This window comes from Montipora capricornis, chromosome 3, assembly GCF_036669925.1.
Source record: "Montipora capricornis isolate CH-2021 chromosome 3, ASM3666992v2, whole genome shotgun sequence".
Taxonomy (NCBI): Eukaryota; Metazoa; Cnidaria; class Anthozoa; order Scleractinia; family Acroporidae; genus Montipora; species Montipora capricornis.
In genome coordinates this window covers 16,454,102-16,469,101 of record NC_090885.1, presented here as the reverse complement: position 1 = coordinate 16,469,101, position 15,000 = coordinate 16,454,102, and the positions used below count along the sequence as shown (strand labels likewise).

Below are 15,000 nucleotides of genomic sequence, written 5' to 3'. Positions count from 1 at the left end.
TCCCTGAAGATTACCTGGGTGATCCATTTTTGCAAGAACAGATGCCTCATGCTTCACAAGAAAGAGGTGAATGTTTACTTTAAATTGCTTTACAGCTACCGTAATTTCCCTGTACATATTATTTGAGCAAATGCCAAAGACAACCTCTCCATGAACTTCATCGTGGCTTCTACCATTAGTTAAGTAACGTCGACTGATTTGCTTCAAACTAAATAACGTAAAAAAATAGCATAATTAACCCATTGGCATCCAAACCGGCCGAAACCGGCCAGACTAACGCCAGACGATTTTACTCGTCAATGCGGAACCCCTGGGAGTCAATGGATTAAGTGATTTGTTAAAATTAACACTGTAGAATGCATTTTGATCAATGTTTTTTATTGTATCCCTCTTTCTCTTTTAGGCCTGGCGAGAATATTTTAATACTGTGACTTAAAAAAAAACAAAAACAACATAAGTCTGGCAATTGTTTCTTTCCTGCCATAAGCTTACCTTACTTCTTTTGGGCAGGTGTGTGTTGGGGAGGGAGGGAGGGAGGAGGGAGGGAGGGAACGAGGGATGGGGGGAAGGGGGGTGTAAAGGAAATATGCCAAAAAAAAATTGAATGTAATTTTTTTTTTTTAATTAAATATTGCTGAGTGATAAAGACTAATTTTTGTAGACGAAAAGCTTGCGAAGAGCACACCTGGGACAGTCTTTAAGAGATTGAAGCTGTGTCTCTTTCCATTATTTTTTCCAATAAAATACCGTTTTCCTTCTTGCATCGATTCCAGCGTCCTTTAAATCTCTGATTTGGTGGCTGTAGGTTTCTTAAAGTTCTTTTACTAGTTTAGACTTGACCAGGGCACGTTTTTCCCTTTTTGTCATTTGGCGCATCTTATTTTTACGAGCGTTATTATACGTCTTAGTCTTTTTCTGCGTAGTTCCTCGATTGTATTCCTTCTAAATTTCCTTTTGCGAGGTAACTGGCTGATGGCCGGTTTGCACAATCTGAACCTTGTTGCCGACCGTCAGCAAGTGAATCACTCGCACGATCTGCTACACACTGGGACAGTCCCGTAACTTGACAAATTAAAACATTGATTCACTGGCATTTTCTTCGTATTCGGTCGTGATAGTTTCCATGTGAAATACGAGGGAATGTTTTGCATTTCGCGCCCTCTAGCTATGTCTATCCCATATCTGTCCATAACAGGCAACAATGTCCAAATATGGTTAACATATTAGTTTCCAGTGCCGTTGTTAACATTACGTTCCGATGGAGGAAATCTGGGATCTACAGTCAACACTCATTGAGAAGCATGCGCAAAGGGAGCGTGAATGTGCGGTTGCCATGACATTTTTCAGGTGTGTTGGCATCTAAAAGCGACGTTCAGGATGTATTGGTCTCTGAAAATACATTTTGCTTCTTCACGAGGTTAGAAATATACCTGGGCCAAAGTGGAGGTGCATTTTACTATTTTTGCAAACGTTCGTAATGTATTTTGGGAGGACTTCAGAAGCATGGTAAGCGTAAGTCTTGAGCATACCTTTTATTTAACATATTATTATTATTACTCATGCGCAATAAGCGCATGAGGTATAAAGTGCCCTTCGTTTCTTGTTTTCCCATAGGCAGCCCAAGCTCGCGTCACTACAGACAGCCGTTGAGAATTTAAACGCGTTATAAGACTTTGTATGGGAAATAAAATACAGTCGTTTGTGAAGCCTAAAAAATGCTCAATTTAAGTTCATTCAAGAAAATGAATCAAAGTGACTCACCTCTGGTGTATTCTTGTGCCTTTTGGAGTTTAGTTTACAGTTTCGGGAAGTCGGTGTTTTCAATGTTCTAAGACGAAGAAAAGTGTGTGATTGCGAAAATGGTGTAAAGGCGGGAGAGTGTCAGCTCCTGGTTGAGTTTCAACTGGTCTACTGACATCAAAAAATTCAATGCCACTCACAACATGGCTCCACCAACTTCCTTCACCACCGAAGAGGAAGTCTGCAATTTTTTCCAGGTGTGTTTGGTACGCATGTGGATACTTGAGGATTACTCTGTGTGGGATTATGGTGTTCTGTGCGGGAGGCAAGCAGCGTGCTAACTTCCTAAGTCTGGACTGTTGCTCTTTTAATGTGTCTCTTTGGTTTTTCTCCTCTGCTTGCATCCTTATGATGCCAGGGGTTATTATCTCTCCAGGTCTTCTACTTGATGTTGATGTAGAGATGCTTGAAACTGTATTGAAGTGACGTAATTGTTTTTCAGTATTGGTTGACCTGCAGCAGATAATACGATGTTGGAGAAGAGCATGTGTAACAAAAGAGTGTAGGTATCGCCCATAAAACTTTTGCTCTGAGAGGATCTGAGGCTTCCCAATGACTTCTTCACATGCAATGGCATGGAGAAAGGTCTAATTGTGAAGTCTCAGGATGCTTCTTGGGCAGTGCTCCTCTGGTCTTGCATAAAGAATCCTGGATATTCCTGTCAAGGTATCCAGAAGGGTTTGTACTTTATCACTCACAAATCCTGCACATTAAACAGTCAAAACAATACACACAGTTACAAGTGGACAATCAACATCAACAGATTTGATAACCTGACCATGCTCAATTTAAGTACCTGATTTTCTTACATGGCTGCCTTATTTGTGAAGACTAAGACCAATCAGAGATGTCTCTAACTTTTAAATGGGGTTTGGGAATTAGGACTAGAGTAGCCACAGGTTAGAGTCATTCTTTCAGTGGGAAATGGCAGTATTGGATGGCCCTGCTAATTCACAAAATTTGAAATTTATTTAAATGTATCACATCATTCTATTAAACTGTACATGCACATTGTAAATTATCCTTATGTCTCATACGAAACATAATTTCTTGGGTACTCTAAATGCTTTTCTTAAATCTAAATCTGGCTAAAAGCATGTTCCATAACTGCGCAAGATCAGCTGCAAGAACAATATGATAAATAGAGGATATTACATGGCCGTGCAGGGATACCAATTTTATCTTCGAGTGCTGCAAGTATCTCTCACGAGTGAGCGAAGCAAACGAGTGAGAGATATTTTCAGCACGAGAAAATAAAATTCATATCCCCAAGCGGCCATGTAATGTTCTGGTTATTATATAGATATTGATGAAATGTCTAGATTTAAAACAACTTGCTTTATTCATTTTCGAAATGATGAAAAGGTGGTCACAAACTGCTAAACCACGCATGTTGTGTAACATAAGTTATGAAAAACAAATCATGACATTGGTTGAGGTCACACTTAGCAGTTTACTAAGGTAAAAACCCTTAACTATGGTATAAAAAAGGTAAGCAAAGTTTACTATGGTAAAACGCATAAGCTGACTTTTACATTTCCCAGACGTTTCCTTGTCACAAGAGTGCTACTCAAATGCCGAGTTGATGACAGACAGGAATTTTTCGAGTTCCGTCGCGTGAGTCTTAACACAACAACTTAATATATTTCGTGACTGCCCCATGGATCGTGAACGTGTTGTAGCTTCGATTGTGGCTCTATTGTTTCTTATCGTTGCAATCCGTAAAGCTCAGGGATTTAGATTTCTGGCTCTTTACCTTGTTTTTGAAAGGAGGCAATTTGATCTCACCAATGCTCTTCTCACGACCAGAATTAAGAGATTACAAAAGCGAAGAAGAAGGAGAGGAGCTTTAGCAAGACGGAGGAGAGTGGCGGGGGTATATCCGAGACCACAAGGATGGTTTGAAGAAATGTATGAAAATCCCGTCATGTTTTCGTTATTCGTTAAAAGATTGTGAGGTAAGGAGATAGAAAGCGCATTTATAGAGGGCACACGCAAATTCAGCAAAGTCACGAAATGCTTCTCAAAATCATGACAAGATCTCACCTAAATAAACAAAGTTTAGATAAACGCTAGATAAACCATGCTTTTTCAGATGGTCTTTGCTTTCATCCGACCGCCGTTGCTAACGCAACAGACTAGAATTGCGTTTACCATGGTAAAGTGAGAAAAGCCGGTCACATTGAAAAACCCATTTACCATGGTAAACTTTCGTTTACTATGGTAAAAAAAGCTAAAGTGTGACCTCAACCAATGTCAAATTTTGCAATAAGAATGTTAATGTAGTAGAGAAGAATTATAGCACAAAAGTATCTTAAAATGAAGAGAAAGCTCCCGTTTTATTGGGTAATCATGTTGGTCACCATGACAACAGCTATATCCTCACATGATAAAAATAATATGTTCACTGCGGGCGGTGAAGATATGATTTTTTAGTAAAAGGGGAAATCCTGGTATTTCATCAATATCTATATAACTAGTTATAGCTGTCGCTAAAGTGCCAACGAGCCAAGCTTGCGTGATCTGGCAGCAGCAAACATCATGCGGCATACTCGTGCGGCACTCTCATTGGTTATCGCTACGGTCAACATTTCATCGCTTTGGTCTACATTACAGGTTTTGGTCTACATTACACTCAAATTTGAAGCGCTTCTGAGATTTCGTCCGCCTAAAAATCTTCTCGCGGCTCTATAAGCTGCCGCCTCACCAGGCCTTCTGTCTTCAGAAGGCCTGACTCGTTGGCAATAATATAAAATTATTGCCTTTTTGTAAAAGAAAAAATTGAGATCCTTAAATGTTACCTTTTAGTTGTTTAGCAAGCACTATAGACATCTCTCGGTAGTCTGAGCCACGAAGTTGGTCTTTTGTTCCTGCCACTACATGTAACTCGACTGCTTTTCAAATAATGCCTTCTCTTCATCAGGAAGGTCAGCAACCATTTCAGTGACAACATTAGAAATGTGTTCTTTGATGTTGTGCAATGGCTCTGTAGGCAGGACTTCATACATGCCTAAAAAAACCAGCAATAATAAAAACAAATACAGGTAAGAGATTGGCTATCTTCAATTCAGACAAGTATTTGTAGTATTTATAGTATTTGTATTTTTAGTGATTCAATTTCATGCTCTTAAGCATGATGGGAATTTCTCATTAAGTTAATATGTATGGCTTTATTAATTTTAAATGAATGCATGGTTGTGTACCACAGTAACATCAAATTGTAACTAATGTTAACCCTTTTAATTCATTTTTACATATAAACTAAATGCAGGTAATAAAAAAAATATTATTTGTTAAAGATTCTGTACCTAAGTTGATATCTTCCATGCTCTTATCCTGCTCATTGATCAGCAATGCAGGCACTCTCTGTACACCCTTCAGCTGTTCCTTAAGGTTCTGCTGCAGATCTTTCTTTAATCCTTCATCATTCAATCCTCTTGCTAAACATTCTGCTCTCAGCTCTGCCACAGTCATGTTTTGGAAGAGCCTGATTCCTCCATTTCTTTTGTTTCTCCCAGCTGGTCCAGCCCAAACTATTTTAATGTAATCTGCTAAGGATAGATGTGGGGACCTTAATTTAAGCAGTATGTAAGGTCACGATATTTGCGTGAGTCTCCGCTAGAGCCACTGAAGCCATTGTTGCCTCCCCGTTGCTCACCACTTTCAAATTGCTGCTCAGTGGCCCATTGCCATGGAAGAAGCGCATGATGTCTGTCACTGGGCATCCCTTACTTGTCAGCAGGTTGTTTTGCAGCTCATCCAAACATTTGCGTCTTTTCTCAATGTAACCCAACTGCTCGACTTCTTTTCCACTGCACCTTGCAAGGATGTATATTTGGAGCTTTTCAACTAGTGTGGGAACATCAATGACACCATATCCCTTGTCTTTTGTTTCTGCAGCTGTATAAAAAAAAGGCTGGATCATACACACACTGACTGAGATATCAGAGGTGGCCATGGTTCAATGGTGAACCATCCCCCCATACCATCAAGTGTCTGGTTCTCTTAAACCTCATCAGCCGTTCCTTTCTCCGCTCTGGAGTGTCTCCCAGATGGTTCTAATCACTTTCAGCCGTTCCTTATGCTCATCGCTCATTTGCTCATACTCCTGGTTGGTATGTCCTCTCACTATCCCAAGCTGTTCACACCGAGTCCAGTTCCCTTTTGCTGGTTTCTGCTAAAGGTATTTTCCTTCCAGAAACGGTGAAAAGTACTTCCTTTAAAGTGCCATCACTGTTTAGGATTGGTTTGCTGTATTGCTTGGGCACCTCCAACTCACCAATTGTATACTCTCCTGCCTCACGTTTGACCTAAAATATACGAGAAAACAAATTAAATTTAAACATAAATAACTTATATTTGGTAGCAACTTAATTCTCTGGGGGGAGGGGCTTCTCTTAGTACATGACTGTATCCGAAAGTTAAATAATTCAATCCCTGAATTTAATTTCTATTTTATTTTAAATCTTCAATTTTGGTAATGGTATTGACTTTTTATACATATCTTATTCAATGATCCTTGTGTTTAAAAATGGGTGACTTACCTTGAGTGTTTCTTTGATTTCTCTGGTTGTTCTAGGTGTTGGAACAGTGATCTCTCCTCCAAGCATTTTATTTAGCCTTCGTCTTGGCTTTGCTGGCCTTTTGCGGAACTGCTGATAGCGCTGCAGGTTCACCCCCTGTTCTATCAGGTACACTTTGACAATCATGTTACCCAGTTTTTTATCTCCAAGACCATGTCGCCTTGCCAAGTCTGAATAATTGATCTATGAAAAAAATATATAAATATAATCCTTTCTGTTTAGCTTTTAGGCCGAACAATATAATAATAGAAGTTTTAAAACCATGCCACGTGGTATGCTCAGCTGAAATTGGGGAGGGGCTTGTGAATAAGAACTTCTAAAGTTATTAGCTTTTGAGGGCCCTCAAGGCATTTTTCATGAGAAAATTATTGTAGTGTAGGTTGTAGAAATAAAGCATCTTTGAACTTCTCACAAGGGTAGGGTATGTGTACGCATGCACATAAATGTGTGTATGCAGGGAAAAGGGTGGGGTTGGCTGCAACCCCCTCAACCCAGGCCTCCCATAGGTGTGCTCTTGAATCTGATGCTTTTACCCAGAGTTAGGTATTGTTATTTGAAAAAATACACTCACCTTTTCACCATCTTCCATATTTTGTACTTCTTGTGAGAGGTTTTCCCTCTCAAAATGGACTGAAGCTGGTGATGATGAATGGCACTCGGGTTTTCTTTCTCCAAGGTTTTCCTGGTTCTTACGTTTCTGAGCCCTCAGTGATGCCTCAGTGGATGATTCAAAGTGGAGAGATTGCCTTTGTCTCAACTTCTGGGTGAACGACTGCCTTGTTCCCAGCATCACATCACAGTCTCTCTTAGCCCACTGATCCTGAATTTAATTTTTTTCTTGGCGAGCTTTAATTTCTCTCGACGTTCACATTTTTCTTTCCATCGCATCTTTTTTTTCTGAAGGTTAAGTTGCCTTACTTTCGTTTGTGCTTAAGCTGTTTGGAATAAATGTGTTTGACAGCAGATTTTATGGCTGTGTCGTTTGGTTTAAGTTTGCTTTGTGCCTTCAAACCACTTTTACGAACTATATCTTGCACGATTTTTTGAGGCTTAACAGTATCTTCATTAGGAAAGAGAGTATGGATGGCGAAATAATGAACTTGGCAACCCCCACAATTTGAAAATGTATGCTGCTTTTTCTGTGACATTGGAAGAACTTTCCAGTTTGCAACCGAAAATGTGATCGGCTTTTGGAATTCATCTCCCGGAAAGAGCTGTCAACTGCTTTAGACGTTTTGATATAAGTCGAGCTTTCGACGGCAAAGATGTCTCGGCTGTCCTCTTCGAAGTTTCCAAGGTAGTTCTTCCATCTCTCACCAGGGTCAATCTCAATCGAACTGCTTCCAACTTTATGCCAGCTCTCCTTTACAGCAACTCTTGCAAATCCACAATTAAACACAACGACATGACTGATCCACACGACTGCACTGGCGCTATGATTCGTTTTACTGCAAATATTGTTAACGATCGCGAAGTATTTCGTGAAGAGTTTCTGAAGATATCGTTCTGCGTATGCCACTCTATTTTTCGACTTTGGCGCAAAAATGTTACACATGTAATTTTTTCTTGTTATATGATACGATTTTAGGGTAGAATAACAGATGTCATTATTTGTTAAGCCTTTTTATCGAATCAAAGAGAAGGGAAGCCGGTAAATAAATCTTAGTTTTATTACTTTGAAGTTGATCTGTCGGTCAACTAAACGTATAAAATTAACGTAAGAAAAACCAAAAAAGGGAAAAATTCCATCGTAATCATACCAAGTTTCCCGTCTTCAATCTTAAAATGAGCTGGTTGGGATTTGGTAATGTTTAAGCCTTCAAATGACCTCTTTCGATTTCTTGAAGTCACCTTTCTGTCCTCCATATTGGAACTTCGCACCCTTGCCACATGAACGTTTACTGAAATTCCCATTGGCTTACTCTGAGCGATATTTTTCAACTAAATGCAAACTTATAATGTTGATTTTCTTCACCACGGTTGGAACCACGAGTGCAACTATTTGTGCTAAAAAGTTTAAGAGAATGGCGTTGTTATTGCAAACCAAAACTCGATCTAATCCACCTCGGACAGGGATAAATTTTGGCTGGGATTAATAAATGGTATCTCATCTATTCATAGACATAGCCATTGTTGCTTTCCGACTTTCTGTTTGTTTAGTGGTGGGAATTTGCTTCAGAACACAACCAACGAATTTGGCGCGTAAAGTAACCGTTGCTGAAGGAATCATATTACTTTCCGGTAAATTAGTAATACAGGCTTAGAGGGCTGCTCCTAATGCACCTTTCTGCCAAGTCTGAGAAAAATCGGGTGCAAACTACTTAAGTTTTTTGTTGGTTTTTTTTTTTTTTAATTCAAATGCTGGGTGACCCAGGCCTTAATTTCAGTTGAGTCACAACATCTCTAAGGACATGCAACTAATTGCTATCGAAACAATATTTTCCAACAGACTCTATCCGTAAGGCAGGTAAGGCCAGGGAAGCTTTTTCTAAATTTCAAAAGGCAGCACAATTGATCCCAACGGTCTTAATATCCGCCAAGAAACGTATAAGATTTCAGTTTATTAATATTTACCGTCTTTTCCGTTATTTTTCCGTTACTCTTAGTATTTGAATTCAAATTTGCTGTAACTACCATATTTTATCACATTTTTCCAGTATTACGTCAACATCCACTTACTATACATGTGTACAGAAGAGCAATCCAATGTAAACTCTCATTCTACCTGGAGAAGGCTGGTTTCGCCAGCCGCAATATAGTACACCACTTAAATCAAATCTACGCTGTACCGGCTCTTGCTCAAAATATTTACCTTCTATATAGCCCATATATGGGACTCACTGTACCCCCGACCGGGCTTTAAAGCCAGTAGACATTAAGGGTTTGTTAAAGGGACACTGTCACGGGTTGACATGTGCAGTAGCATTCACTCTGTCCGAGACTTGTCACGCTCGACCGCCATTATGGAAATATCGGTAAGTTGAAGAATTCTGCATATATTTTGCATTAAATCAAGTTTATCTAAAGCAAATGCTATCTTCATCTGAAGCAAATTCCCCTCTGTCTTCGACCTTTCGTTTTCGCCCTGAGTTGATGCGTTTACCGACATGTCCGGATCCTCTGCTAGACGCCATTTTGAATTTGTGATTGCTAGTAACTTGAAAAAGTCAAGCTGACTTTTTCAAGTTTCGATCACCTGCACGAGCATGCGCAGACCGTGACCGTGTCCCTTTAAGGCTAAAACTGATTGAATGCATTCATGGTCATTTGCTTTGTGACTTGCTCAATTTTGAACCTCAGCGGATTCAAAAGTTAAAACCATCTTCCTTCACGAATAATTCAAGATATATCATTTACTTACTTTCTCTATGGTTAAGGAAAGAATGGAGGGAAGTATTTGCAGTTGGATCACACAAGAAACAAACAAATAATTTATTACACCCCTCAAGCTAATTAACAATTATTGCATGAAGTTTTTGTGATATCCAGAAAATCAAGGTCGAGGTAAGTGTTATCAGCCGAAGCCGAAGGCTGAGGCTGATAACACTAACCGAGACCTTGATTATTCCGGATATCACAAAAACTGAATCTAATAATTGTTTTATTATACATTGTTTTGAAGAAAGTAACGACAAAAGCATTATCGCAGCAATCACAGTTTATTTTCAAACACATTGCTCTTGGAAATCATGCATTGCGCGCACAACCTACAGATTATTCACTAATCAGTAATCTGTAGGTACAAATTAGTGAATAATCTGTAGGTTGCGCTGTTTCCCAGAATTAACTGTAGGCTTTTAGCCAATGAGAAGACAGATGGTGACTACAATGTATAATAATGTTACTTATTACCTTGCTACAGCAGACAAATAACTTATTACACCCAACAAGCTAATATTACTAAATACCTTGCAATGTTCCGCTTCAAAACCTTCTGAGCAGGAATACTGAATCCGTCTGAAAATAAGTTAAGGAATAAATAGTACTGGTGGATCATTTAGATGCATCATTTGCAACTGATCATGAGTGACAGTGGTCACTTCAGAAAATAAACATGTAGGGAATTATGACATAGTCCGCACTCCAAGTTAAAATACTCACTAACTTGATCCAAACTGGTTAAGGTGGCTCAAAACAGTTTCCAACACATTCCAAGACTTAGATTTTGATATGTCATCATAGCCACTCTTCATCAGTTGATGTTACAATTATGGTATCAAAAAACTGCCCAATCACTTGTGAACACGTTGGTATTATTTTTGTGACACAATAAGTTACCATAGCAATACTATGACCTGCTAAAAACACCCTTAATTTCAGCTTTAAGCGCTTATATTTCAAAAACAGCACGGTGAAATTTTTTCTTATAACAGAATTTGGATTAGCAGGATAAGATGTAACTTTTGGCAAAGTTTAAAAAAATTCTGCACATGGGGTTCAGAGCCACCTAAAATTTTCGAAAAATTAAGACGGCTCTGAACCCCATGTACAGAATTTTTTTAAACTTTGCCAAAAGTTACATCTTATCCTGCTAATCAAAATTCTGTTATAAGAAAAATTTCATCGTGCCGTTTTTGAAATATAAGCGCTTAAAGCTGAAATTAAGGGTGTTTTTAGCAGGTCATAGTATTGCTATGGTAACCTATTGTGTCACAAAAATAATACCAACGTGTTCGCTAGTGATTGGACAGTATTTTGATACCATAATTGTAGCATCATTTGATAAAGAGTAGTAATTATAATCCATCAAAAATCTACGTCTTGGAAACTGCTGGAAACTGCTTTGAGCCACCTTAAAGAGAAAACAACAAAAAGTAATGCAAAAGTCATCAAAACTGGTTTATCACACATAAATTACTTGTTTGCGTTAAGAAACGAGTAACAGTGAGCAACTTACCAAAATGGATGCTAATCGACGCGAGGTCCTCGACAACAAGAAATGACTCTGAAAAATTTGATGATTTAGTGTGGTTATCCATTTTAACTTTCTTAACATAAATCATTTATGCGTAGTATGCAAAATGAGTGGAACTGGAGCGGAAAGCTGAAAAGTTATCAAGAGAACGGATCGAGGTGAGATGACTGTTCATGATTGCTCGGAACAACTCAAAAAATACATGGTTTCGCTCGGCGAGGTTCAAAGTTGTAATGAGAACGCATACATTATACATTATACGAGGCTCTGGTCTTGCTTAGCTTTATGTAAGACTTTAAAGCGAGTAGACATAAAGAGTTTGTTATGGCTAAAACTGATTGAATGCACTCTTAATCGTCATTTGCTTTGTGACACCCTCAATTTTGAATCTAAGCGGATTCAAAAACTAAAAACCCCCTTCAAGATACATCATTTACTTACTTTCTCGATGTGCCAGGAAAGAATAGAGGGCAGTATATAGTTCGATCACACAAGAAACAAATAGTTTAGCACCGTGACCCCTCAAACCAATTGTTGCCTATATTACTTTGCAACGGCAGACAAATAACTTATTACACCCAGTAAGCTAATATTACCAAATACCTTGCAATGTTCCTATTCAAAACGTTTTGAGCAGGAATACTGAATTCGGCTGAAAAAAAATTTAAGGGATAAATAATACTGGTGGATCATTTAGATCCATCATTTGCAACCATCATGAGTTTGACGGTGGTCACTTAAGAAAATAAACATGAAGGGAATTCTGACATAGTCACTAACTTGATCCAAACTGGGTAAAGAGAAAAACAAAAAGTGACGCAAAATTCATCAAAACTGGTTCATCACAAATAAATTACTTGTTCGTGTTATTAAGAAATGAGCAACAGTGAGCAACTTACCAAAACGGATGCTAATCAATGCGAGGTCCTCGACGACAAGAAATGACTCTGCAAAATTTGATGATTTAATGTGGTTATCCATGCATTATCGAATCTTCTAGAAAAACTGTTAGCTTTCATAACAACATTCCCTTATGCCTAGTATGCATTAAAAATGTAGAACTGGAGCGGAAAGCTGAAAAGTTCTCAAGAGAACTAACAAATGGAGCAGCAAGGAGAAGTCATACTCGAGCAAACTGCGCAACTGATCAGTGAAGCAGTCCAATTTGAACACTGATCGAGGTGAGATGACTGTTCCATTGCTCCGAAAAACTCAAGTAATGGTTTCGGTCGGCGAAGTTCAAAGTCGTAATGAGAACGGGTACATTATACGAGGCTCCGATCTTGCTTAGCTTTAAGTAAGACTTTAAAGCGAGTAGACATTAAGGGTTTGTTATGGCTAAAGCTGATTGAATGCATTCTTCATCGTCATTTGCTTTGTGACACCCTCAATTTTGAATCTAAACGGATTCAAAAACTAAAAACCCTCTTTGTTCAGAAACAATTCAAGATACATCATTTACTTACTCGAGCAGGAATAATGAATCCGGCTGAACAAAAAATTAAGGGATAAATAATACTGGTGGATCATTTGGGTGCGTCATTCGCAACTGATCATGAGTGACGGTGATCATGACTTTATAAAATAAACACATCAGGAATTCTGACATAGTCAGTAACTTGATCCAAACACAACAAAAAGTAACGCAAAATTCGTCAAAACTGGTTTATCACACAAATTATTATTTGTTCGTGTTATTAAGAAATGAGTAACAGTCAGGTCCTCGACAACAAGAAATGACTGCAAAATTTGATGATTTAATGTGGTTATCCATTTTAACTTTTATAACACAAATCATTTATGCCTAATATGCAAAAAGAGTGGAACTGAAGCGGAAAGCTGAAAAGTTCTCAAGAGAACGGATCGAGGTGAGATGACTGTTCATCATTGCTCGGAACAACTCAAAAAATACATGGTTTCGCTCGGCAAGGGTCAAAGTTGTAATGAGAACGCATACATTATCCGAGGCTCTGATCTTGCTTAGCTTTATGTAAGACTGTAAAGCGAGTAGACATAAAGAGTTTGTCATGGCTAAAACTGACTGAATGCTTTCTCAATCGTCATTTTGCTTTGTGGCACCCTCAAGTTTGAATCGAAGCGGATCAAAACCTTCTCTGTTCAGGAATAATTCAAGATACATATCATTTACTTACTTTCTCAGATTGGTGGGCAGTTTATGGTTCCATCACACAAGAAACAAATAATTTATTTTACCCTCAAGCTAATGTTACTTATTACCTTGATATGTTCCTCGAGTCGTTGCAAATGAAAGTTAATTGTTTGCGTGCGCTGTGCGTGCGTGCGTTCGTGACAACCAGCCAAGCTTCTGAATGATCGTGATCACTCAGAAAATAAACAGTTAAGTTATGCATAAAAGGAATGTGTGCCGACATAGTTACTGACTTTAATCCAAAGAAAAGAAAAGAGAGCCGAGTAGGAAGTTTATTACGCATGCATTACTTGTTCTTGCTATTAAACAATGAGACTTTAATTTAAAGCAGGCTGATCAGACATATTATGTGATCACAAATGTACAACTAATTAAAGAACAGAAAGCAGTATAGTTCAATCAAACAACAAAAAAATAATCTATAAGGAGTGTCCCATTACCTGGCAAAGTCTTCGTTGGAACGTGTTGAGCAGGAACAAGGAACCCAGCTACAAGTAAATTAATGGGTAATCAATATGAGTGGATTGGTTTGCGTGCGTGCGTCAGTTACAACTGAATGACCGTGACCGCTACAAAATAAATGTAAAAACAATACCGACATACACGCATGATGGAAATGTGTAATGGGCCCGAGGGAAGGAGTTGATACAACACAAGTTGCGTTGACAACGGGCAACGGGGGTAGGACAACTTTAAAATCAGAGTCCTGGGCAGGAATCAAACCTACGACCACAGGCAGACAACGCCAAGGATGCGAGAGCGCGTGACGTCACGCTATTTTGAGACAGTCAACTAATCGAGGAAAATGTTCCATAAAAACTTCAAATCGCGTTGTTTCTTTTCGAAAACTCAATTTATGGACAGCTAGATAAATAATGTTCACTCAGCTACTAGTTTCTACGTTCTCCTGGATGATTTGATGGTTTTTCGTAGACTCGCAGCTCTAACAAGGTGGTTCCTGATTGGTTATATTGTATCTTCGGTGGTATCGGTGGTAACCAATCAGAGATCAATACAATGCTACAAATGTCACACTTCGTTCCTGCTTCGTCACGCGGAAGAACCACATATGGTACATTGTTATAAATTACACGTCAAGGATTCGTGAATTTCCGTTTTTTTATTCAAGGTTTGGTTGGTCAGTTAGGCAAGGAGGGTTCATGTGTCTGGTGTAGCCGAAGCGAAAGTTGCAAGACTTAGGTTTCGCGGAAGACTACGGAAGCGAAGTTGATGTGAAGGTGAGGTGAAAGCATTTGTGATTAATTTGTTTTTTTCTTTGGACTATCTTTCGCGTTGTTCAAATTAGTATAAAACGTTGGACCAACTACAGAATTGAGGGCCACTTTTGAAGCACTTATACGCGAGTGACTTGGCGGCACGACTCGCAATCGGTTCCACTGTTTGAAGAATAAGCAAGATGTATGTTTTATTGGGACATTCCATTTTTTATCCGCACCCCCCCCCCCCCCCCCCTATGGAAAGCATTTTTTTTTTTTAATGTCAAGAAGGACCCTGTAGGGGCGTAGGTAAAC

At 38.8% G+C, this 15,000-nt stretch overlaps 1 protein-coding gene and 2 long non-coding RNA genes across 9 annotated transcripts in view; 2 read left to right on the top strand and 1 right to left on the bottom strand.

Annotated features, from left to right (window-relative positions):
• LOC138042420 (tetratricopeptide repeat protein 28-like) overlaps nucleotides 1-14,324 on the bottom strand; it is a 54,851-nt gene extending 40,527 nt beyond the window's left edge. Inside the window, exons 1-6 of one of the 4 annotated variants that reach the window (XM_068888310.1) lie at nucleotides 14,072-14,108; nucleotides 13,909-13,956; nucleotides 12,198-12,245; nucleotides 11,902-11,950; nucleotides 11,281-11,328; nucleotides 10,292-10,340 (exon numbers count right to left, since the gene is read on the bottom strand). The gene's annotated coding sequence lies outside the window, so the exon portion shown is untranslated. The other 3 variants (XM_068888311.1, XM_068888313.1, XM_068888309.1) reach the window with 3 other exon arrangements.
• On the top strand, nucleotides 601-7,292 carry LOC138042444 (uncharacterized). Its single transcript, XR_011131005.1, has 3 exons — nucleotides 601-1,506; nucleotides 6,380-6,491; nucleotides 7,060-7,292. It is a non-coding gene; the product is annotated as an uncharacterized lncRNA (long non-coding RNA).
• LOC138042437 (uncharacterized) overlaps nucleotides 12,310-15,000 on the top strand; it is a 13,911-nt gene continuing 11,220 nt past the window's right edge. Inside the window, exons 1-2 of one of the 4 annotated variants that reach the window (XR_011130998.1) lie at nucleotides 12,310-12,479; nucleotides 14,598-14,706. This is a non-coding gene — a long non-coding RNA (uncharacterized lncRNA). Of the gene's footprint in view, nucleotides 12,480-12,966; nucleotides 13,167-14,517; nucleotides 14,707-15,000 lie in introns of those variants that run through there. The other 3 variants (XR_011130995.1, XR_011130996.1, XR_011130997.1) reach the window with 3 other exon arrangements.